Source organism: Aedes aegypti, chromosome 1 (assembly GCF_002204515.2).
Source record: "Aedes aegypti strain LVP_AGWG chromosome 1, AaegL5.0 Primary Assembly, whole genome shotgun sequence".
Classification (NCBI taxonomy): Eukaryota; Metazoa; Arthropoda; class Insecta; order Diptera; family Culicidae; genus Aedes; species Aedes aegypti.
The window spans coordinates 136,944,521-136,969,058 of NC_035107.1; the positions used below are offsets into that span (position 1 = coordinate 136,944,521).

A 24,538-nucleotide genomic window follows, 5' to 3' on the forward strand; every position below is an offset into this window, starting at 1 on the left:
GTTTAAGCCTAAATCATCTGTACAAAATTTGTTTCGTCTGTGAGAATTTATACGAAAAAAACTGCTCTTTGCTGTTTTTTATGCGCTAATTTTGTTTTGACCATCACACAAAATATGCAAAGTGTCTTGGGGCTTACAACTGCAGAAAAAAGCAAGCTCTCTAAAATTAGAACAAATTCCATTAAAATCCATCGCCCACTTTACACCATGTTGCACGAAACACTGTTTTTTGCAACAAGATTTGCAGATGGCGGTAGTGTAAAACGTCAAACACGAAGAAAAATTATGCGCGCTCCTCTGGTTGTGAGATTTGTAACATAACGAATTAAAAATGATCGTTAAATACGTGATCGATGGAAGTTTCTTCAGTGTTACGTCTGCTTGTATGTGCTATTTCTCTTGGTTGTCGTCAGTGTTGGCAATATAAGTAATTTTAACTATACCTGTTAAACCACCAATATTTGGAGGGCTGTATATTTTTTCAGTGTAATTTTAGCACATTTCTTTTCTTTAGCAAAGTCCCAAAGAACATTCAAAACTACTTTTTAGAACTATTTGTGGTACGATTTCATAAAATGTAGAAATAAGCAGATTTTTCAACAAAAAATCTCATACAAATTTAAATTACGATGCGATCTCATTCCAGTAGCATCGTAGACGAAACGATTACCCCCAAATTTTGCACGGTTAGGGTTTCCAATTTTCTTGGAAAACAGGAAATAAAATTTTACAAAGTAAATTCGACGCTATTTTGAAAAAAATCTCCATATTCTATCTTTAGTATAATTTATTCTAGTGAATCTTTCTTGTTATTCTTGTTTTCCAACATACTCATTTTTCCTGAAAAAAAATACACTAGCTTTATTTAGGGAAACAGGCCTGTCAAACACCGACCCGCTGAAGATGACTTTTAATTCAACTTTTTAATTCAACAATTCAACGGCTTCAACATTTCAAAAGGGCGTATTTTTTTTATTTTAAGCTTAATCCAATCGAGCTAATGAAAAGATAATGATTTTATCTTTCTAGTAGCACCGAGAGAGTGCATAAGTAGGCTTTAATACTTTCCATAACAACGTTTAAAAATCAAAAATATCAACTTATTCAAGTAACTTATTTACTCATTGATAATCAATAGTGTTTTCAGAAAAAAATCAACATAAACTTGAGAAAAAAAAAGCTAACGGAAACCACATGCAGAGAATCCGTTCTTTAAGGTTTCTTTTCAATGAATGTTGTGCACACAAGTACTATGAACAGAGTTCAAAAATCGGATCAAATGTTATCGAAAAACTAAGCACTTTGTTCAATATTTTTTAACATAAAAACCGAAATGTACAACAGCTGTTCTTTGAATATAAATGGTCAACTCTCTATTGAAATCAAACTTTGCGGGAAATCCGGTAATCCCAGGGAACAGATTTTTTCCCGGGAACCAGGAAACCCGCGAAGTTGCAATTCCCGGGATTGAAAATCTTGTGCACAGCTGTTTGGAATTCAAAATGGATCCAATACAACCTTGATCTGAAAAAAATGGTTGGTGAAATAAGACAATATACAAAATGTTAAGGTGAAGATGCATGGAAGGCAAACCTCCAATTTTCAAGAGCACAAATCTAGAGAACCAGACAACCGTTTGTGTTTAACATTTTACTCACTGGTTACCACCAGCGAGTGACTATTGAGTTAAATGTTCAGCACAAACGGTTGTCTGGTTCTCTAGATTTAACCTCTTGAAAATTCGAGGTTTGGCTTCCATGCATCTTTACCTTAAGCCAGATCTTAAGCTTTTCTGGTCGTTTGAACCAAGTTTCTTTGTTATAAAATTAGACACTTAAGGGTAAACCTTGGAGTTCTAAATCCACTCTCGTAGCCAAATGTTGCATTCTAATATAGGCTGCGTTTTCTTAGGCAGCCTTTTCTCCTTAAAAAAAAACCCTACGCTGCAGCGCGCTGCAAGCCTTGAATCTTATTGACTTTGTTGGCACATCGCAGTAGGACAAACCTACTCCCAAAACAACCTCCAGCCAAACCTGTTCAAAGCCGCGATCCCCCGACAGTACAGTACATTATTTTACTGCCGACTCATTCGACAATCTCATTCCAGTAGCATACGTAAACCTGATCAACTTTTATCACAGCCAACCATTCCATTTCTCATTTTATCTATTTTCGCAACACAGCTTCCTTGGGCTTTCCCCAAGTTTAATCCACATCAAACTAGACTTTTCCGACGGAATCCAACACAAGCTACCACGAACGAGATTCACCAGAGATAACGAACCTCTATCGCGGAGTGCAATCAAAGCTACGGGGTCGCACTCAAGATGTTCATCATTCGCAAACTCTATCGCGCATCAACAGATGGACACGAAACGAAAAAAAAAACTCCACTCACGATGAACGCGCGCAGATAACATGGAAAGACGTTCGCTCCGCAAACACGTGCTTTGTCATCGCTGTCAGGCTGCGCCGACGGTGAGCTAATTTGAATGCTCGCTGACAGGTTTCAATTGACATTTTGCAAACAATAGTGATCGCGTAGCAAATAATAAGGATGGCGATAGAAGATCGATTGGGAAAACTGCGACATGGTTTTTAATTTGGTTCGAACATCATTCAGCTTTGTCACTGTGCTGTTTTGGCAGAGGGAAAACGCTTGTCTAGATAAATATCGTCGGAAGGCGCATCATCTTACCGGCACTTTCATTTTATTTGGTCTGTGGTGTTTTTTACAAAAGGGAAATCTGCAGTCAGACCCCTGAGAAGGTAACTCAGGTGTTTACCATTGGTGTTTATCGGAAGCTTTTCAGCTTCGTTTCATACTTGGATAAAAGTGCAACATGTAGATAACATAGCATCTTATTGTCGAATTTCAACCAATGTGATCGAGGAAATCGACCACCTTTTATGAAAAAGGTTAAACGTTGTTCAAACTTATTTATTAGCCAACTGTCACAAGGATGTGATCAGGGCAGCTCTAGATTTTGTAATAATCTTAATAGAAGGATATTTATTTAAAAACCAGTCACTCAAAATGTCCTTCATTACAGTTTTCATCTGTTTCTAGGGTGTACGTCCTATTATGGAGGACCTATGCACGGCGTTCAGTGTTCAAAAACTAAATAGTTTAGAATGTGAAGTGAATGCGAAGTATTGTCACAAAACAGTATCTCAATAATAAATAACATGTTTTTATCAACATGTTACATTTAGCACAAAATTTCGATTTTTTTTAATGTCATGGTTCCTTATGTAAGTGCAACTGATGATTGTCCGACATTTCCCCGAATGATTTTCCCCGAAGGATTTACTCCCGTAAACCAACCGAATGCACTGTTTCCCCGAATGTACTATTTCCCCTAAAGCTTTCTGCAAACACATTTTTCATTTTTTTTTTTTCCACTATCAGAGTAGTAGACTGAATTCAGTTAGTCAGATAATCGCTTCAAACTAATGATTCTCTTATGAATGATTTGAATCGAGAAAAGACATACGAGATATTTGGATTGGAAATCGATGACAGTTTTTATTGGAAGCCCTGCTTTTAAAAATATGTTAAACATTAAGTTCAGTATTAAAATTTGGGATGCGAATGCCGTTAGACCGAATGTCTTTAGGCCTAAGGCCAGTAGGCCGAAAGCCGTTAGGCCGAAAGGGTAACATTTGATCATTTACTTTTATTTCATAAGGCGGCATCCACAAATTACATAACGCTCTAGGGGGAGGGGGGAGTAGGCCTAAGCGTTACGGCTCATACAAAAATTTGAAATTTTTCATACAAAAAGCGTTACGGAGGGGGGGGAGGGGGCCAAAAAATTAAAATTTTAGCGTTACGTAATAAATGGATGCTGCCTAAGGCTAATACATTCATCAGTGTTTTTTCCTTCTTTTAATCAAAGGCTGTTCTTTCTAGTTATATTTCACAGCGGATATTGTGGGCTTCTAGGTAATGCAAATTATCCTGATCGAAAACTAACAATCCGTTCGACCTTACAATTCATTCGGCGGCTTCTAGGTAACGCAAATCAGCCTGAACAATCCCTGTTAGGTATCCATTCGACCTTACAGTTCATTAGAACTATCGATCATTTTCGGCCTAATTACCCTTTCGTCCTAACGGCATTCGGCCTAATGACCTTCGGCCTAACGACATTCGGCCTAGCGGTATTCCGCCCTAACGGGATAGAACCAAAGTTTTATTATACTAAGACTAGCAATAAAAATGTAGAAAATGTTGAAGGTGGGTTTTTAAAGATTATCCAAGAGGTGAGCAAATCTGATGCCTTATGTCTTTTGTCTGAACGTAATTTATCTTGAAGACATCTGGCTGAACGGGCATCGATAAAATTATTAAATAATTTTACTGATTGAAAACTTTGTGCAGGATTCAAAGGCGTGACTCAAAATGAACATCTTGATCTTCTCTGCTTCTCTGCTCATTTAAAAAAAAAATAGTCGATAATTTTGTCTGGGACGCATTTGACAGATTAGTACATCGTTTCGAGGCTATTATTCGATAATTGATTCCGCATTAGTAGTTTGTGTCCCATAAAGCATAGGCAATTGTTCTATTTTTTTCTGTAAAAATAAATTGATACCATAAAAGTTGCTTGTTTTAAATTTTGTAAATATCCCTTCTTAAAGCATAGGTTGTTCTTCTTTATTTTACTGCTCTAATAATCATTTACTTTTTTCTGTTAGGAACATAAACCACTGCGACTAATATTTGATCTATTATAGTATTTCTCGTGTCCTTTGTTTAGTGCATGTCGTATAACTTTGTCATTATCGAGGTTCAATGGTAGATTTTTACCCCATAACGCACCACGAAAAGGTGATAATTTTAATGCTAGGCTTTTCTTTTTCAATCGTAGGCAGTTCTTTGAAGCTTTGCTGTGTTAATATTGTTGTGTTAATATTCTTTAATAAGAAGGCAATTCTTCATAGATAAATATATACATAAATAATGACAGAGCTACTAAACTTGGAGCAAATTTTGTTCTGGTAATTATATGCTATTTCTTCAATTTTTATTGTAAATGCAAATATAACGGATTCTAATGTGTTGAACCAACATTTTCAATGCTTCCGATCAACCCTTGGTGAAGATTTTTCATTGAATAGGCATTTTTTTCTATTTAAGTAGTGATTATTAGCATTTTGGGTATTCATTATTGACATGCTCATTTCATTGGATGTTTTCGGCTATTAGTTTTAGGTCATTTTCTACTAATTTGTTTCTAATGAAGACATTTATCATTAAACTGATTTATTGTCAGAAAATTGAAATAGAAGCATGGTGTTGCGTCCTTTTAAAAGTTTCTAGTAGGAAAAATCGATGTCTAGTTATGTAGGGCAAGATATAATGGATTATTCAATTAGCCTACCGTACTAAAGCTTGGCTTAAGTATTGTAGTTACAGTCGTGTATGACACGCTTAGTATTATGAACGAATAATCGTTTTACTAAATGAATACATGGCAACATTTAACATTTAACCGAATAATGAATCTTTGCAAAATTTTCTGAAATAATTTGAAAGAACAGCCTATCATTTAAAGAAGGGAAAATTCAAATTGAAATATTATCAGCTAATTGCCAATAATTATTGAAACAGTTTAAATAAAATAATAGCCCACAATTCTAAGAAGGCATAACTCAGCCAAATGTCCATTCGCCCAAATGTCCATTCGCCAAAATGTCCATAAGCCAAACATTCATAAGCTAATCATATCGCTTACAATGAATTGCCTATCATAAGCGATTTTTAAGTGGCTTTGAGTATAATGCACGCGGCACTCCACTTTAAACACCAGTTACCTCAGACACATGGATTTTATAACAAATGTAACAAATTTTCATCTAACCTTACATCAGCTAGCACGTTAAACACCTTTTGGCAATAGGATTATGAATAACTTTAAGTATGCAGCTAACGTTAAGATTTTTTCGGGGAAATGGTACATTCGGGAAAAAGATTTCGGGGATGTGGTTCATTCGGGAATACGTCATTCGGGAAAATGTCGGACAATTGCAACTGATCTGACCAGAGCCGGATTTTCAAATGTGGGGGCCCGGAGACAATTGTCTTGTGGGGACCCTTACCCCAGAAAAACTTTTTGATACTTCAGAATAGTCTAGATATTTTAAATGTTATTGTAAGGTTTGCTTTAAACGCCTAATGAACGATTCTATCCCATTACCCTGAATCCCATTTCCCCGAATTCCATTACCCCGAATGTACCATTACCTCGAATGCTATTTCCCCGAATTTACGATTATGTTGACATGATGACATTGGTGACATTTCCCAATGATTTTGGAGTTCGGGGTAATGTCATTCGGGGTTTTGGGTTGTTCAGGGTTTTGATTTCGGAGTAATGACATTCGGGTTAATGGCATTCGGGGTGATAGCATTCGGGTTAATGGGGTATAATCGTTTACAGGGCTTATTCATCGACAACATAATTCATTTGACTATTTCCTTTTTATTGGTGTCTTAATTCAAATTATGCGCATTCTGTTCATGCTTTCATATTCAAGTTGTTGAACATAGAGATTTACTCAACAGTTTTGCGTTGAAAAAATTGGTGTAGGGCTGGTAGCAGGTCTTTTTCTAGAAACTTTGTCTCAATTTTAATGAAAGTCTATAAATTTGAAAGAAAGTCTATAATTTAAACAAATTGGTTTCTCAAGTTTCCTTTTTCCTCATTATGATTGCAGTGAATCCTGATGCAAAATTCAACAGCGCGGCTACTCAGCAAGTTTTTTAAGAATTCCGTCTCATATATCTCAAGGGAATGCTTCAATAATCTTCTTGTGATTTGACCGAAGATTTCATCTGATTTTTTTAGAGACTCATACAGGTATATCTCTAGGAAGATTCCTCTACCAATTCACCCAGAAGTTCTTCCACCGATTTCTGAAAGGATAATTAGAGGATTTTCTCCAGATGTTTCACCAGAAAATCCTTGAGCACTTCAACGATACAACATTTAGTTAATTCCTCTGAGATTATCCTAATTTTTTTCCAAAGACTATACTTGGAGTTCCTCCAGATATTTTTTTCACAAATCCTCCATCCGAATTCATCAGTTGTTAGTCTTACAAACATTTTTAAAAGATGTTCTCAAAGTAAATCTTGGAGGATATACTTAGGAAATCGATGGGAGAATAATCGGCAAATATCCTGAAGAATCTTTGGAGAAATTCTTAATAGATCTCTTAGCTAATTGCTATAGTTGTGCTTGGAAAAATTCAGGTCATATTCTTAAGACAGGTCATATTCTTAAGAATCAAAATTCTTATAGGTTTTTTAAAGGGAAATTCTTGGAGGAATTCCAAGAGAAATAATTAGTTAGTGAACTCCTGGAGAAATATTCGGAATGATCTCTGAATCTTCAGAAAAATACATTAATTCTCACGAAATTCTTAGAGAAAATCATGGAGAAATATATACATAGTAATACGAGCAGTAACATTGTAGTAGTGTTACGAGAAATTAAAAAAAAGGGAAATGTCTGGGTTCTTTTTTAAATCAGTTTTCAGTCAGTTCCTTTCTGATCCCTTTTTTCAAGCTGGAGGTCTCTAGAGTTCCTCATTTTTGAGGCACTTAAACACTACTAGCCCTACAGTGTGATCGCTAGAGTCATTTTCGAAATAAATATTTATTTTTTTAAATTCTTCTTAATTGTCTAAAGAATTATGAATTGCATTCGAACCTAGTCTCAAACTTCGTTTAAAAAGTTTTCGTCATAGTTGAAAAAGTCATGTTAGGAATTTAAGCAAAATGATGGCACTCTACTTATTTATCCAAATCGTTTTTGAACCTTTCTTGATCTTCTTGTTTCTCATGGAGTCATCGAAATTCCATTCTGAATGTTCTAATGTTTTATTTTAGTAATTTTATTTGAGTTTATTTGTATAAATTTCGCCCATTATTTCGGATTTAATAAAAAAATCTTTCAAATCATATGATGCGATTCCAAAAAGTGTGTCCTACTGCATTGATGTTAATTATTCGCAAAAGTTCAATTATAAATATGTTTGTCGAGATTTTTGGGGGCCCCTAAAATGTGGGGGCCCGAGGGTCGTTTTAAAAGCTTTCGTCACAAAGATGTTGAACTCGATCACTGCATCATAAAATTTGAAGATGTGCTTCGAATGCCTCTCTATTAAGAAGAAAGTAATAGATTAAAATCATGCTCAGAGAGAACAATCGAATGATATCGAGTTTCAATACAAAATTTAATTCTTTGAACAGCTCGAAAAAAACTATTACGTCAAACACTAAAAATATTTCAAAACCAAATGCTCTAAATAAACATTAAACATCGAGATCTTATGGCATCTCGAAAATAACTTCAGGGGTATTATTTTAACAAAGTATCTGAAATCAGTAACAGATTAAAGTAAATGAGGAAAACCTTCAGGAAAAAAGATTTTATTGAATTTGCTATTGCGTCTAAGTATTCTCATTCTCTCACGCTAACAATATTCTATTGTATTGTGTACCGTAATCCGGGGTATCATTGATCAGCGGGGTAAAATTGATCGGAATGAACCATCTCGTAAAAAGTTCGTATCATCATTTGTTGATGAAATATTTCCAAAGCATGAATTGCGCTTCTCCTTCTTATATTCATGAGCTAATGAAAATTAAGATGTTTTCGAAAATTGTATTTACTTCATGCGTAAATTTAACAACTTTTTGAAACAACGATTTCTATTGTTAAGGAAGACACTACCGTAGATTCATGTCTCACATAAGTTGTGCAAAGGGGGCCCAGATAGCCGTAGCGGTAAACGCGCAGCTATTCAGCATGACCATGCTGAGGGTTCTGGGTTCGAATCCCGCTGGTCGAGGATCTTTTCGTAAAGGAAATTTTCTCGATTCCCAGGGCATAGAGTATCTTTGTACCTGCCACACGATATACACATGCAAAAAATGGTCAATCGGCAAAGAAAGCACTCAGTTAATAACTGTGGAAATGCTCATAAGAACACTAAACTGAGAAGCAGGCTTTGTCCCAGTTGGAACGTAACGCCAGAAAGAAGAAGATAAGTTGTGCAAGCGATATGAGCAAGGAAAATGTAATTCTTACTAAAAATTACATCGCCAAAAGCGATTCCATTGTAGAAACATTCATAAGAATGTTCAATTATGCAACATTTACGAATTACTGTTAAGAATGTAGAATTTCCTTAGGAAATTGCCTACCTTTAGGCGTATTCCGCGGTTCGAGGTATTATTATTTTTGAAATAACTCAAAAAGTAAATGACTTGTAAGAGTTTGGTTTTCATATTCGACTTCAGGGGCCATGATTTAAGTAAGTAACGACATTTTCAATTTAACCGAATGTTGTTTACATGGGTGATCAATGTTACCCCATATCAGCTAAATCAAAAAATCACTTTAAACATTTATTTAAACATACTTAAATCTTTTGAAAACAAAAAAATCAGTTTGCAGAAACGAGCGGTGGGTACCCGTACTAGTTTTAAAATTAAAAAATTTGCGACATTTGGATTTTCAAATGAAACATTTAAGAAATATCTCAAAAACTGATCAATGTTACCCCGGATTACGGTACCACACTCTTAAAAATAATGAAAATTACGGTGGATACATGGATGTATGTGAAAGAACGATACAAAACCGTATTCTTGAAGATTCATTGAACAAAACATTTAATTTTACATAGTAAAGGACACGACAACGATGGCACTGTGATCGACGATTCCTGAATCAGGCACTAACGTAATTCAAATTCGTTACAAATTTACGTCATTTGGCTCGCATCTTTTATGTGCGTCCAAAGGATGTAAAATCACATGACTTTTTGGGAGTGTGTTGACTCGACTAAAAAGACCCTACAGTTGAAATCAAAACATGTACGCGTATCTGCATACATTATTTCGGATTTCGTCACTTATTGTGATTTTTTTGTCAAACCTTAGCAAACAAAAATTAAGAAACCTGTATACAAAAGCCGACAAGTTTTTAAAATGTTGGGCAATTTTTTTGTACGAGCGCTTATTGGATCATAAAAATAGATACATGCTGACCCAAACGCCGCTCACATGTTCTTGTGTTTTGATGTATTTATATTTAAATGTTTTACCCTAATCATTTGAAGAAACAAATCTTAAGTTCAACTCCAAACAACTATTTTTGAATTGTATCACTCTATGCATATAGTTCACAACTAGTACATCTTCAGCTTCTTCGGTCCACTAAAACTCGACATTTGTTTCTCAAACGTTTTGATGATAATTGATAGAATGAGACAAAAGACAAGAAAAATAGCATTGTCTCCCATGTAACCTTAAAAATAGTTGGATGAGCATATTACCATTCCAGTTAGCATAATTGTGAATGCATTCTAAATAAGATGTTTAGGTCTATACTTCCCGTTATAGAAAACCAACGCTAAATGAACTATGTTGCCCTTTTAACTAGACCCCAAATCTGCTCGAGAGTAGCACTGATTGGTTGGCGAGACTGCAACACAAGCGCTAAGTACGATCAAGGCATGACCATTCAACGATCCATCAGCGTTTTCATCGTAATTATAAAAACACTTCGAAAAACATGTGTTCTTACAATGAACATACATCGATTGTAGAATGAAATACAATGAAACATATTTTCAGGAAATTTCTTATTTATTTATTTATTTATCTTCGATATAAAAAATACATCGCACAGACAAAAGTAACTTATGAACTAATCCTTAACTTGAACACATTTTTGGACATTTCAAAATCAAAAATATCAGCTACTTCGTTGAAACGGGTACAGCAAACCTCTAGAGGATTGTGCATTCCATATGCAGTACGATGGAAAGGTCGGCGAAAGAAATCAGGTTCACGAGTTGATCTTAGAGGGGCGTTGAAACGGAGTTTACATAGCAAATCGGCACAATCAATGCGATCTGTCAAGATATCGAACACGAGCATGCGCTGGAGAAAGATTCTTCTGCTTGATAAGGTGGGCAAATTTATCAGTAAGCATCGATTTTCGTAAGGTGGTAAGTTGGCCCTATCTCTCCAATTCAGACCTCTTAAAGCGTACCGCACAAAATGCCTTTGAATCCGTTCTAATCGCTGGATGTGTACTTCATGGTATGGGGCCCACACTTGTACGCCATATTCCAGAACACTACGCACAAGCGAGCAATATAGCGTCTTTAGGCAGTACACATCTCTAAACTCTTTCGAGTTGCGTTTCAGAAACCCCAACATAGCGTACGCCTTAGCCGTTACTGCAGATATATGTTCTGTGAACCTTAACTTGCTGTCGATCAGAATCCCCAAGTCCTTGACCGTGTGTGTACGGTTCAAGCTTGTTGTTGCTGTCCTGTAATCGAAAGTTACCGGTGTGCGTGATCGAGAAAATGAAATCACACAGCACTTATTGAAGTTGACTTCCATTCCATTAGAATCGCACCATTTCAGAAGCATGTCAATGTCGGTTTGTAGCGCACAGCAATCTACTAACGTAGTGATTACCCGGTAAAACTTCAGATCATCAGCATACAAAGATTTTGGAGATTTAAGCATCGTGCAAAGATCGTTGACGAATAGCACAAACAGCAAGGGTCCTAGGATACTGCCTTGAGGTATTCCGGATCCAATCTGGAACGGGCTGAGAGTGTCTCACCAAATTTAACAGAAGAACTGCGTCCAGTGAGATAAGAAAAAATCCATTTCGTTAACCAGTCTGGAAATCCCATTCTTTTGAGTTTTTCAACTGCAACAACGTGTGGTACTTTATCGAAAGCTTTAGCAAAGTCAACATACACAGCGTCGACTTGCTGTCTTTTCTCCATTTTTTCCACAAGAGTTGAAACATAACTCAACATGTTGGTCGTAGTTGATCGCTTCTTCATAAAACCGTGTTGATCAGCAGATATGATATTTTTGACGGACTGATACAATACATCATGTACTAGGCTTTCGAAGATTTTCGGTAAACAATTGATAATATAGATCCCGCGATAATTCTCCACATCGTTGCGAGAGCCTGATTTATGAATCGGTGTTATCGATGCTGATTTCCAAACGCTGGGAAAATGTTTCTCATCAATTGAGCGGTTGAACAAAATGCTCGCAGGTAAGGCGAGCGAATTTGCACAGGGTTTGACGAGAAAGGGAGGTAGTTGATCAGGGCCAGGGCCTTTCGTCGTGTCGATGGATTGCAGCTTGACCAGGACATCGTGTGTTGAGAAAATCATCCGGGGCACATTCACGTCATGTTGCTGAATACTGCTCGAGTACGTTTCTGACAAAGGTGGTGAGTTGTTACTTGACACACTTTGAAAGAAAGACGAGAACATATTCGCAGACTCCAGCGGCGAGTTAGCAGTCACTCCACGGTAGCGCATGTTCGGAGGTATTCCGTTCGTCGACTTTCGGTCATTAACGTAAGTCCAGAATGATTTCGGATCAGCTTTAACATTATCTTCGATGTGATGGATGTAGTCACGAAAACATCTTGCGTTCAAAGAGTTATATTGGGCCTCTATTTCCCCCTCTATTTTTTTATTATTTCGAACCAAAATGCTGCCGTCCATGAGGTTAACATAGAACATGAGACAAGTATACAATGCGTAATTTTCAATAGAGATAAACTTTTCATCTAAGGGCCCAGATAGCCGTAGCGGTAAACTCGCATCAATTCAGCAAGACCAAGCTGAGGGTCGTGGGTTCGAATTCCGCTGGTCAAGGATCTTTCGTAAAGGAATTTGTTCGACTTCCCTGGGCAAAGGGTATCTTCGTACTTGCAACATAATGTACTGCATATATATAAAATGTTCAATTGGCAAAAAAAAGCTCTCAGTTTATAACTGAGGAAAACCTCGTAAGAACACTACGTTAAGGAGCAGGCTCTGTCCCAGTTGGGCGTAACTTAAGGAGAAGAAACATGTCAACTCTAATTATGTGATTATATTACAGTTTCAGAGTCTCTTCAGTTTCAAAAGAATTTTGTTTTGATTTGTTTTGATAACAACTTGTTTACTTATTCATTTGCTACCTTTTTTTTCCTGAGATAACATATTGTTTGCTTTAAACTGTTTGTTTGGAGTTATTTATGAAAAATTCATCCATAAAGTTGTTTACTCTTGAGTCGTGCGTTTTTAAGTATGGAAATAGCCAACTCAACACAAAGTGACAAACAGTATGGAATTTCAAGTTTCAATTAATGTACAATCATGGGTGGACGAAAATACCCTAAAATGGTAGAGATGATTTATGATTGTCATTGTATATTACTAGGACAGGACGTGACAGCTCAACTAAGACTGCCCCGTTGTTTTTCAGTCGATAACCTAGACGATACAGAAGCCAGTGTTGCCAGTATCTTTTTTAAAGCAAATCTTGTGAACAAATTCAAATATCAAGGCTTATAATTTACTGTTTCATATACAACATATTTTTAGCTGTGTAGTTTAGTTTTTGGTGAGTTTCAGTTTAGATTGAGTTTATTTCAACTTGAAGCGTGAGTCAAGTCAATTATTGCGACTCACACAAACTTGCGTAACATATTTCATACTAGACCGAAATTGACATAAATTACGACCAATTTATCTTTGGAGTGTATTGTTTATGTTGCTCACTTTCGCAGTACACGCTAACATAAAAGTACCCATTAAATGGGTTTCTTGTACCCATTTTTATAGCCTGTATGAAGTTGTCAGAAAGAGGGTATTTTTCAGTGACATAAAAAAGGGTACTTTAACCTCATGATGAAGTATCTTTACTGGCAACAATAATGGGTATTTAGTACACTTGATACTTTTCAAAGCAACATCGCCATTTTTCGATTTCAGTTTCTTGCCTTTCGGAGCTAGTGAAAAATATCAAAGTCGGAATTACGATTCTTCGAGAAGTAAGTTATATAACTGTTTATTTTCTGGTAAGTCAATTGTTATGAAAATCGCTTTTCTTGTTGCAGATGTTGAACGATCACGAGGATAATAAGTTGCAGCGAATCCTACGATGCCTACGTTGTTATGTGGAGATTTCATCATTTCATTCGGCATTCGATTTCCGGAAAGATGTTTGGGAGCAGCTCGAGAAGTCCTTGTGAACAGAGTTAATAGCGAAACTTACGTTAATGAAATCTTACAATAAAATCCATGACAAAATGTTGTAAATAAATATAATACGTGGTAAAAACTCTGTATCTGCAGCCTAGCTTATGGAAAAATGGGGCTTTAGTACCCTTTTTCATTCTAAAGTCCCTTTATTTGAAGTTTGCAGCGAATACCCTTTAATGAGTAAACCGACTTTGTTACTCTTTTAATGAGTTAAGCCACTTTTCTTGGAAATGAGTACCATTTTACCCATTAATGGGTACTTTCATGGTAGCGTGTAGTGCCAGTAAAATTCCGATTGAGATGAAAACAAAAATCAGCAAACCGTTCGCTAAACGTTTTTGTTTACCCACAGGCAAAATCCTGTTGGACAAGCATCGTGTCTTGGGCAAAACTTACAAATATACATCATTTAACCGTCTCAGAAGTTCTCCACAAATTCGAGTAACAGATGGCAGTGGATCACAAGTCAGTAGCTGGAGGAAAACCGGCAACAAGATGCGACAAATGGAGAAAAAACTGATTCTCATTTCAAGCGGAATTTTAACATTTTTATGCGGAACTACACACTTATTTCCAGTTTATCCGTTCGGTAATTTTTTTTACAGATGTACATCTGTAAATCACTAAAATTACTGAGTTTTCAGCACTTCGATGTAAGATCACCGATGTACAGCAATATTTTTTCCATTTTACTGAATTCGGTAGCTATCACTACTGATCATTCAGCTATATTGAAATTTTACCGGAACGACTCAGTAAGATTCAAAAGTCAGTGAAATTAAATTACTGAATTTCGGTGCTCATATTTTTTTAACTGTGTTTTTTCGGTAAAATGAAATGATAGAAATAAGAAATAAAAACAACCCAGCCACAGTGATCTGCTATGTTGATGACTTCTTCCGGAAAAGAACTTTGCGTTTTAGAAGCAGTTTCCTGCGTTTTTATTACCTGCTATTGTACGTGGTAAGTAATCGTATATCGGCAATAGATTGGTAATTTCAATAAACGTGAACAATGAATTCGTGACGCGTTCGTTGTTCTAAAACTACTCTGATTAGGGATCACAACCCCCAGAGCAAACATGTTGAGGTTAGGGCGGTTATTTCCATATAAATTTGCAGCCTGTTTAATATTCCTTGGAATTACAATTCTGCACCTGACTCTTTATTAGGTAGAGCAAAGACCCGTACTTTGAAGTGATTGATATTTCGTTTATCCGTGGGAAGGTTCCGGATGGTAGGGTAATTTGTTCTTAATGATTGACCATGCATGAATAAAAAACATTCAGGGAAAAGTTAAAGGAGCTCCCGGAAGGGCTGGGCTTTAGAAACTGAAAAACTCTTCAATTTGAGGTAAACAAATATTTTTTGCAGAAAAAATTAGTTCAAAATGTACATTATACTTTACTGACTAAATCGGCTACTATTGACAGCAGGTAAGCATATCGAATTACGGAGTTTTCAGTACGAATGTGAATTACCGAGTTAACTCTGCTGTACCCAGTAAAATTTTACCGACTTCGGTAATAAAATCTTAGTGTGTAGGCCAAAACCATTGATGTTTCGCTAAATATCGTCCAGGAGGTCGAGAAACGGAATCAATCGCAGCTGAAGATGTCCTAATACTGCCCGATACATATTTATCCTTTTTTTACTGAGTTCTAAACACAGAATTCGATTCATTGGAAGATGGTGGAATGTTTCATTGTGGTACTAGAAGTTCCACGCAGCTGCATGAGTTCATGATTAAGGGTGTCTTATGCTAATGTTCCAGAACATAACTAACCCTACCAAGTACGGATTTATAACTTGTCTCCTAAGGCTGTACTGCCCATAACTGCATATTTGTAACATTCGAAAAAAGTAGGCATTGAGTAAATGGAATACCAAGTATGCATTTTTTCGCAGTATGGGAGAAAACTAAAATTTCTAAAAATTACCAGAAACTCAAAAGTGCTTATTTGGGGCTGATATTTTGTACAACTCATATCGCATACTAGATGAAAAGTCAGAAAATAATTCTGATAGATATTTAGAAAGACAATAGAAAGACAATTTACACCGTCTTCAGCCAAAGGCTGCACAGACTGAACAATCACGAACATTAGGCAACGGACAACACGAAACATCCAGTGGCTCAGCAATGAATTTTTCGTTTGACGAAAAGTTTTCACCGACTGGAGCGGGAATCGAACCCACACCCCGTGGCACAATACGCCTAGACGACTGACGCCGCTAACCGCAAGACCACGAAGCCCATATTTCTTTGCTATTACGTTGCGAGGCTTATTTATAATCTCAATGTGACTGTTATGCGGTTATAATAGCCAATGTGACAAAACAACTTGGTATTTTTTCAAGTTTTCTAGAAAAACCTCACAGATTTCATTAAGTTGTTCGAAAGTATGCATCATTTGATGACTCTTCACGGTATTAACTCCAATTTGTCAAAAATGTCGAATGTGACTGTTATGCGGTTACAGGCAGTGTCTAAAGTGTTATCGTCAACAATAACGAGAAGGGTGATCATTGCGAAGCAAAGGAAACGAAGCATGGTGTGCATCAACTACAATAAGACAGTAGTGGGAGATTTGTGCCACCTTAACTGAACTGAAGCTATTTGTAGAAACTGTGTAGAGGTTTCATTATGGAACACCAATTAATTACTTAAAAGTTTATTGGGGTGAGGGGTGCTTTACGATATCCTATGTGCCATACAAATTGTGTTTGATATACAATTGAAAAATCTTATTTTGGTGGGAAAGGGGGTTGTAGACCCACCAAAATAGGAAGCCGGTTTCTCTTTTTGGTACTTATGATTTACTTTGGCAGGGGGATTTTTGAAATATACTGAGCTCGTATTTGGCCACAATGTGCGTCGCATCAATGTGCTTCTTTTTGCAAAGTTTCAAATATATCGGTCGAGAAAAAAAACATGTTAAAACCAAAGAATCATGGAATTCCATGGAAGTGCCCAAGTAATTCTACACCCTATAATATTCTTCGATAATTTACATAAAGTTGAACTTCTCCAAATTTTCATTGCAGTTTTTTTTTTCTAGTATACCAATCAATTTGTGACAAACAAGAAATATTCCAATTTTTAGTTATCTTGATATTTTTGAAAAAATCATCTTATAGGAATTAAATCTTCGTTCTTCGTTCTTATCTTGTGGATGAAATTTAGTGCATGTAATAACTATAAAAAGTTTGCTGAATTTTTTGGATTACCATACTACACTAACTAAATTGTCAATATTTTTACAATACACCATACAATGTCCGAAGATGATGAACATTGGAAAAACTTGGAACCTCCAATAACAGGCAAAATATCCCAAAATGTTTTAAAAGTATGTCGGTTATATATACAGTAATGGACAAAACATTTGCAACTTTTTCGATTTTCCATACAAAATACAACTTTTCCATACAATTCACTTTGGTCAAACTGTTATTGCTGTTAAAATCCTGATTAGAAATCTCTCAAAAATATATGTTAAAATTCAAGTTATGTCTGACGTACTGTGAAAATTTCGTTCAAATCGGTCCACAAATAACTGAGATCCAAGCCCCCAAATTTGACCATTCTGTATGGAAAATCGAAAAAGTTGCAAATGATTTGTCTAATACTGTACAATATTTATGCCAATTATACCATTGGATAATTGATGCACTCGCCAAAGATGAAAACCTTTTTCCTCTTCTGTTTCTTTCTGGCGTTACATTTCAACGAGAACAGAGGTTGCTTCTCCACAGTTATTGACTGTGAGCTTTATGTGCCACTCGAGCATTTTTGTCAATTGACCAATTGTGCTTTAAAAACCACCCAAATATAAATAATGCAGATGAGTCCTTTTGACCCTACCAACTAAGCCCTTTATAAATGCATGAAACATTAATGGTTGTACCATACGAATCCATCATATCCGTAGAATACACCTAGCAAGAACATTGCATTTTAATTTGTTTGAAAACGAAGTTCCAACAACTGGCAACCTCGAAAATTGAGTGAGTTCACTGGAACCGCTTGCCCTATGAGGATTGTGAAAAATAAAACGAAATAAACCGCCAAGATGAGCCACGCAAACAAAAAAAAAACAACTTACAAACTCGTGAATTCGTTTTCGCGCTGAACCGCGACTTGCGGACACCTATCCATTTTTATTTATAGAGATATACCCAGTTTAATCCAGTTACTGGATGGTCTTATTCGACTGTGCGGAAAGATGGAAACAGAAGGTACCGAATCGGAGTTGCAGCAAAGACGCTGAGTAACTGAAGGTTGATATAGGTAACTGCTGTTATTTTTTAAGGAAGCAAAGCACGAACCGCTTAAAGCTTCCCGGATTCACTTTTTAGGACCGTAGATAAAAAAGGACTGTGTTTGATAATAGAAAAAAATGCACTGAAAATAGAATAGGGAATAAATCAAATTCATCAATAGTTATGCAATACATATTCGAATATTTGAAAAATATTGAAGCAAATTACAATAGCTTTGACTCAAAAATTTATCAAAATTTAAATCATTATTGTATAAGTCAAACTCGGACAGCTCTGGGATCTCTTAATACGAATTCATTTATGAGACCTTCCTGAGTCTAGCGGTAACGTCCACGGCTACAAAACAAAGTCATGCTGAAAGTATCTGGTTTCGATTCCCGGTCGGTCTAAGATCTTTTCGTAATGGAAAAATCCTTGACAACCCTATCAATTTTCAAAGGAGACTTTTCAAATAAATCTTGCAGGTAAGAATTGTGGAAGTGCTCTTTAAACACTTAACTGAGAAACAGGCTTTGTCTCAGTAGGGATGTAATGCCATAAAGAAGTAGAAAGAATATTTAGGGAATAGTTTCATTTAAATGAAAATTACATTACTATTGTTGAAAAAATGTTTTATCAATAATTTTAGTAAGAAGCTTCAAAAGCTTACTGGCAAATTTAAAAGATATTTGATAATTTCGGTCCAATGCATGGCCGTCAGAATATCAGTTTATTTTTAAATCCTCAATTTTCAAGAGCACAGATTTCGACACCTAGGTTCTAGAAGAGCTTGGCCAACTGTTTTGAGAAAAGCAATTCCATGTATTTGAGAATCATGTCTAAAAATATGTAAGCAATTAATCCGCGTAAAATTTATTGCATGCTCAGGGGGTCTGTGAGAATCATCCTTATTATTTAATAATTTATTGTTTGCCTTTAACTTGTTGTCGACAAAATTTGTACGAACTTGATATAAATTCAATTTTTTCTATTGGTCTAAGAAAGTTATTGATTCATGCTGAGGTCGGGATCGAATCCCAAGTTACAGACTCTCACCGATTGTCATCGGAATCACCTAGATTCCTACCGGTATTTAAAAAGTCTAGACTAGAATGTCAAATATTATCAAGTGAATTCCAAGGTTTACATCCACAAATTCTCACCAGAGTTTCCCGAAATCCATCTGAAATTTTAAAAATTCCAAAGAAATATCTCAGATTTCCACATGGCTTCAAAAGATTCAAAACCAATATTCCAAAGATTTCCACCGGTCTTCCAAAATTTTTACTGAAATTCTGAATTTCGTTCACGAATCCCACAATTCCTAACAAGAATCCCATAATTTAAGAAAGTCATTAGAGATTTCTTATACTTAATCATAATAAAATTATTATTATTATTATAACTTTTGAGAGAATGAAACGTTTGAATGATCAAATAATAAATCAAGCAAATTTAGGACGATCAGAAAATAATGTAAGAATCTTCAATATTAGAAAGCTTGGAAAATACAGTAAAACCTAAATAAACCTTGGAATATTCAAATATCAAGTTGATAGAGCGACAAAAGGATAAAATATGAGAAGAGTATTAGCTTTTTCCGTGTGTTGAGCAGGCCTGATATAACACAATGTGTTATTTTACATAACTGAATTACAACAAAATTTATTTTGCTGATATTAAGATTGGACTACGAAAAAATGCGACTATTTGTTTTGGGTGTAACTTTTTATCGCGTGTGTAAAAAATAATGAAATTTGGGTAATACTAGTTCAATGTGTTATGTTTATGTGTGCAAAATTATCGCGATCTGTCAAGTAGTTTTCAAGATGCATTCGATACAAGAAGAGCTACGCCAACAAATCTTGGGGGTGGCGATCGATAATCCTGGTCAGTCGCACAGATGGGTCGGCAAAAGGCTTGGAGTCCACCATTCCACCGTGTCCCGCGTTTTGAAGTTGTTACAGGAGACGAAGACCATCGAGTGGTGTGCTGGAAACGGCCAACAACCGAAAACGGAATACCAAGTGGCTGAGCAAGCCAGGCTGTCTCTTCATGGACGACGAGACATACATCAAGGATGACACCTAACATTTTTTGGGTTTGTATTTAAAAAATAAATTATGCCAAAACATAGCTAATATATATTTATTTAATCCCTGAAGATTTGAGAAATATCTGATTTTAAATGAGTTTTTGGTGAGCATTTTTCCCGATCCCGGTCTTTAAAATAAAACTTTCCCTGCATAAACAATTACTCTAAGATCCATAACAACAAATTATGTTGTAATTAAGTTTTAATTAAAATAAATATATACTTTATATAAACTTTTGTTGTTGTGAATTGTTATTTGTTTCAGATGTTGATGCAAGTTTGTTGTAATCCACTAGTCCCGTACCTCTTCCTCCATCCATCGGATTGAATAACTCTCTTATGCAATTTTGTTTATAATGGTTTGATAAATGAATTTCCAGTTTGATATGATAAACTTGTATTTACATTACAGTACTAACGTGTTTGCAACATTTTTCAAAATTTCTCATTGTTAAGGTCTCTATGTACAGTATTGGACTACATGGTGTTCTTCGCAAAATTAAAGATATTGATGAGACTAAAAAGTTTACTGAAGACACTTTTTATGTAATACTTTTAGATTTTGAGATAAGTCGTTTATATGTTTTTGTCAAAAACTTCACTTCAGTCAAACTATTATCCTTTTCGCAACTACGATAGAAAAAAAAACTCAAAAATATGGGTTTTTGTTAATGTTGCCTTTGAAATACTGTGGACATTTCATTAAAATCGGTCCACTTACAACTGACTTCCAGTCATCCAAAGTTGACCATTGGAATGGTGCAAGGGATGCCATTCAAAAAATGGCTAATCCTTGATCCGTTTGGCGCCGATTGTAGACCGTCAAATCCGGCCAATCTTAGTTTCCAGCTCAGATTCATAACATTCATGAGTAAACGATGCTTTAGAGTATAACATGTTTAAGTTGTTTAAGACCAGTATGCAATGTTTTTGTGGTAACCTTCAAAAACATAGTAAAATTTTGATTTTTTGTCAAAAAACAGTTTTAGACACTTTCTATAGATTACCAAAAAGCCTGTAAATTTAGCGAAACTCTAATTTTATGTTAAGCATTATATACAGTGTATACGATGTTGTCAAAATCATTGTGTCTTTTAACGAAATTAAGCGTTCGGATAGATCTACATATGATTGAGAGTTAGTCAAAATGATTGAGATACGATTTTTTTTCTAAGCTCAAATGTTCATATTCAAAAAAAAAAGATGAAATTGGATGCATCAGAAAGCATTTGACGGTAAATTTGGTCTAGTTTCAGTAACTTGCTTGTGCATTAGGGTGCGGCTTATTTTTAAAAGTTGTCAAAACCAAAAATTCGTATGCTCAAATGAATATAATTCAAACTGAAAGAGAAACCTCAAAGTTTAAGCTAAACATATTAAGATTTAGAGGTGGCACAAGCGTCTTGAAGACGAATTTTCAAGTTTTTAAAAATGGCCTTCAGTGAAATCACCATAACTTCGTTATCTTCTAACCTCTTTTGAAACATTTAGCACCATTATCTTCAAAATTAAATTAATGAAAATATTGTAGAACATAAAATTTGTCAAGAATCTAAACTAGACTTAGTTAAAAAAATTCTTCCTCATTTTACTAAATAGTTCATCTATGTTTGGCCATAACTTCAAAAATACTCAATCGATTCCAAAGCTTTCTATATGTTTTTGAATCAAATTTAGTTGTTTTAAAACGGTTCATACAACACATTTTTCTTAAAAATGGGTTTGACTTAGTTATTTATTAAAAACTACCCAAAAACAATACTTTTTATAAAAAAATCTAATTTCTTTAGAATTTTTAGGTTCTATTTTTTTGTCGGAAATTGCATCTTTGCTATGAAACTTAAATTCATAAAGCATCGAGTTATTTACAAGTTGAAAAGAGCATATATTTTTAACATGTGCAAGTATATTTTTGTTTCACAAATATTTAAAAATTGTTGCAAAGTTCTTTTCAAATGTTTGGCAAATGAGAAAACCCAGCTTTAGAAATAATGTTTGACCGGCTAAAAAAAACTGGCGTTCTTCGTGAAAAAGTGATGTTTTTTAAGTTTTTGTTGAAAACCTTGGTCAAAACAATTTTTAAGTGAAATGTGTTGTATGAACAGTTTCAAAACAACTAAATTCGCTTCAAAACCATGTAAAAACATTTGGAATCGATTGAGTATTTATGAAGTTATGGTCAAACAGAGATGAAATTTAAAGTAAAATGAGAAAAAAATTGGAGTACACTACTTTTAACTAAAACTAGTTTTGATTTTAGACGAATTTGATGTTCTACAAAGTTTTCATAATATAATTTTGAAGAGAATGACGCTCAAAGTTTTAAAATTGGTCGAAAAATAACAAAGTTTTGTTTTCTTCACTGAAAATCATTTTTTATAACTTTAAAATTCACCTTCAAGTCGCTTGCGCCACCTCTAAATATTAATAGTTTTAGCTAAAATTTTGAAGGTTCACTTTTTATGTGATTTGAATTCGGAAGAGCACACGTAATTTTCATTTTGAGAACTTTTGAAAAACAAGTTGCACCCTATTGTGTATGAATATTTGCCACCGGATACCGGAGATGTCCTGGATTTTCGGGGGTCATGTACAAAACACATTTTTCTGTCGTATTTTTGTGTAGTGTGATGTTTTATTGATGTTCATAATTCTTCTAGAAACTAGAACCATTTGAAGTTTGAATGCCCGTGGACGCCCTAAGATTTGTTTCAAACAAAACAGAACAAAAAATGAGTTTTGGACATGACAAGCAGGTTGCTGAAAGTAAACAAAATTTGTCGAATGCTTTCTTATACATCCAATATCATCAATTAAAAAAATGTGAATATTTGAATTTAGACAAAATGTTGCCTAATCTACGGAATACAAAATTACGCAAAAATACAATATATGTTTTGACAATTTCGTAAAACTTACACGTGCCCCGTGAAACTGATAGCTTGTAGGATATATGGGACACTATATGTTCAGATTTTTGTAATTTGCACTTCCCAACTACCGATAGAATCCACCGATAACCGTTAGTATTTCTGCTCCGCGTGAATTTGTTTCACCAAAAATTAAAACAGTTCTTCCTCATGATTTTTAATGCACTTATTTGTAGTTTGAGAAGATTGAAACTTTTGAGTTGAACAACACTATATAATTGGTCGTAACGCGCAACTACTCCATAAAATGATGCTATCGACTTGGAAAATTTGAAATTCAATAAATGCGATCAACTTTTCCATACAATCTCTAAAAGTTTGAACCAATTATCAATACCTGCAATTTTGTATTTTTTTGTCGATTCACTACTACCATTTGCAGTTACTAAGAATCCATGCTACACTAGAGAGAATTTCAAACACTATTTGAACACTTGAACCCTTTCGAATTGATCACTAGAATGTCCCATATGAATTGTCCTTAACAGCAAATAAAACAGATCGTATCCTTCTAGCACTCACCAACTGCGGCAGCTCACAAAGCACCGAACACCTTTCGCGCGCCCGAGGTGATCGAGAGAACAGCTTTCGCGTCGATTATCTGAGCAGATTTGAACCCAACGAACCGTGCCAATTTTCCTCGGAGCTTTCGGCGGTCACGCTGCAAAAGTATGGGGCGACTGGGGTTTCATCTACCTAGATATTGCACTGAACCGGAAATACAGCACTGTGGAACAGACTGACTGGTAGACCTAGTCGACAGATAGACACTGACTGGGAGGTTTCACGTTCTCAGCAGCGCACCCAAGAGGCGAATCTTCATTCTCCGACTAACGACAAATGACTGAAATCTCTGATAGCGCTGTCTTCCGCAGGTAAGCTTTTTTTTCGCACAGATTCCCGCGCCCGCACATCGGGCTTTATCAGAGCGGGTGCCCATCTTCCCGTGTACGAAAAAAAAGCGAGAGACAAATGTATATGAAAATATAATTATTCATCACTGCATGTCACATATTTTATTATGTCACTACACACGATCGCTGTATGCATAGGTACTACTGTCGTCGGTTGTGATCGCTTAAAGTCCGCTTGTGCACGGCTACTGGGTATACACCTTTTGATAGGAAGGAGGTGTATTC

At 35.5% G+C, this 24,538-nt stretch overlaps 1 protein-coding gene across 1 annotated transcript in view; it reads right to left on the reverse strand.

Annotated features, from left to right (window-relative positions):
* LOC5564054 (UNC93-like protein) overlaps positions 1 to 24,259 on the reverse strand; it is a 49,005-nt gene extending 24,746 nt beyond the window's left edge. Inside the window, exon 1 of the mRNA XM_001648331.2 lies at positions 23,922 to 24,259. The gene's annotated coding sequence lies outside the window, so the exon portion shown is untranslated. The remainder of the gene's footprint in view (positions 1 to 23,921) is intronic.
* Between the last annotated feature and the right edge of the window lie 279 nt (positions 24,260 to 24,538).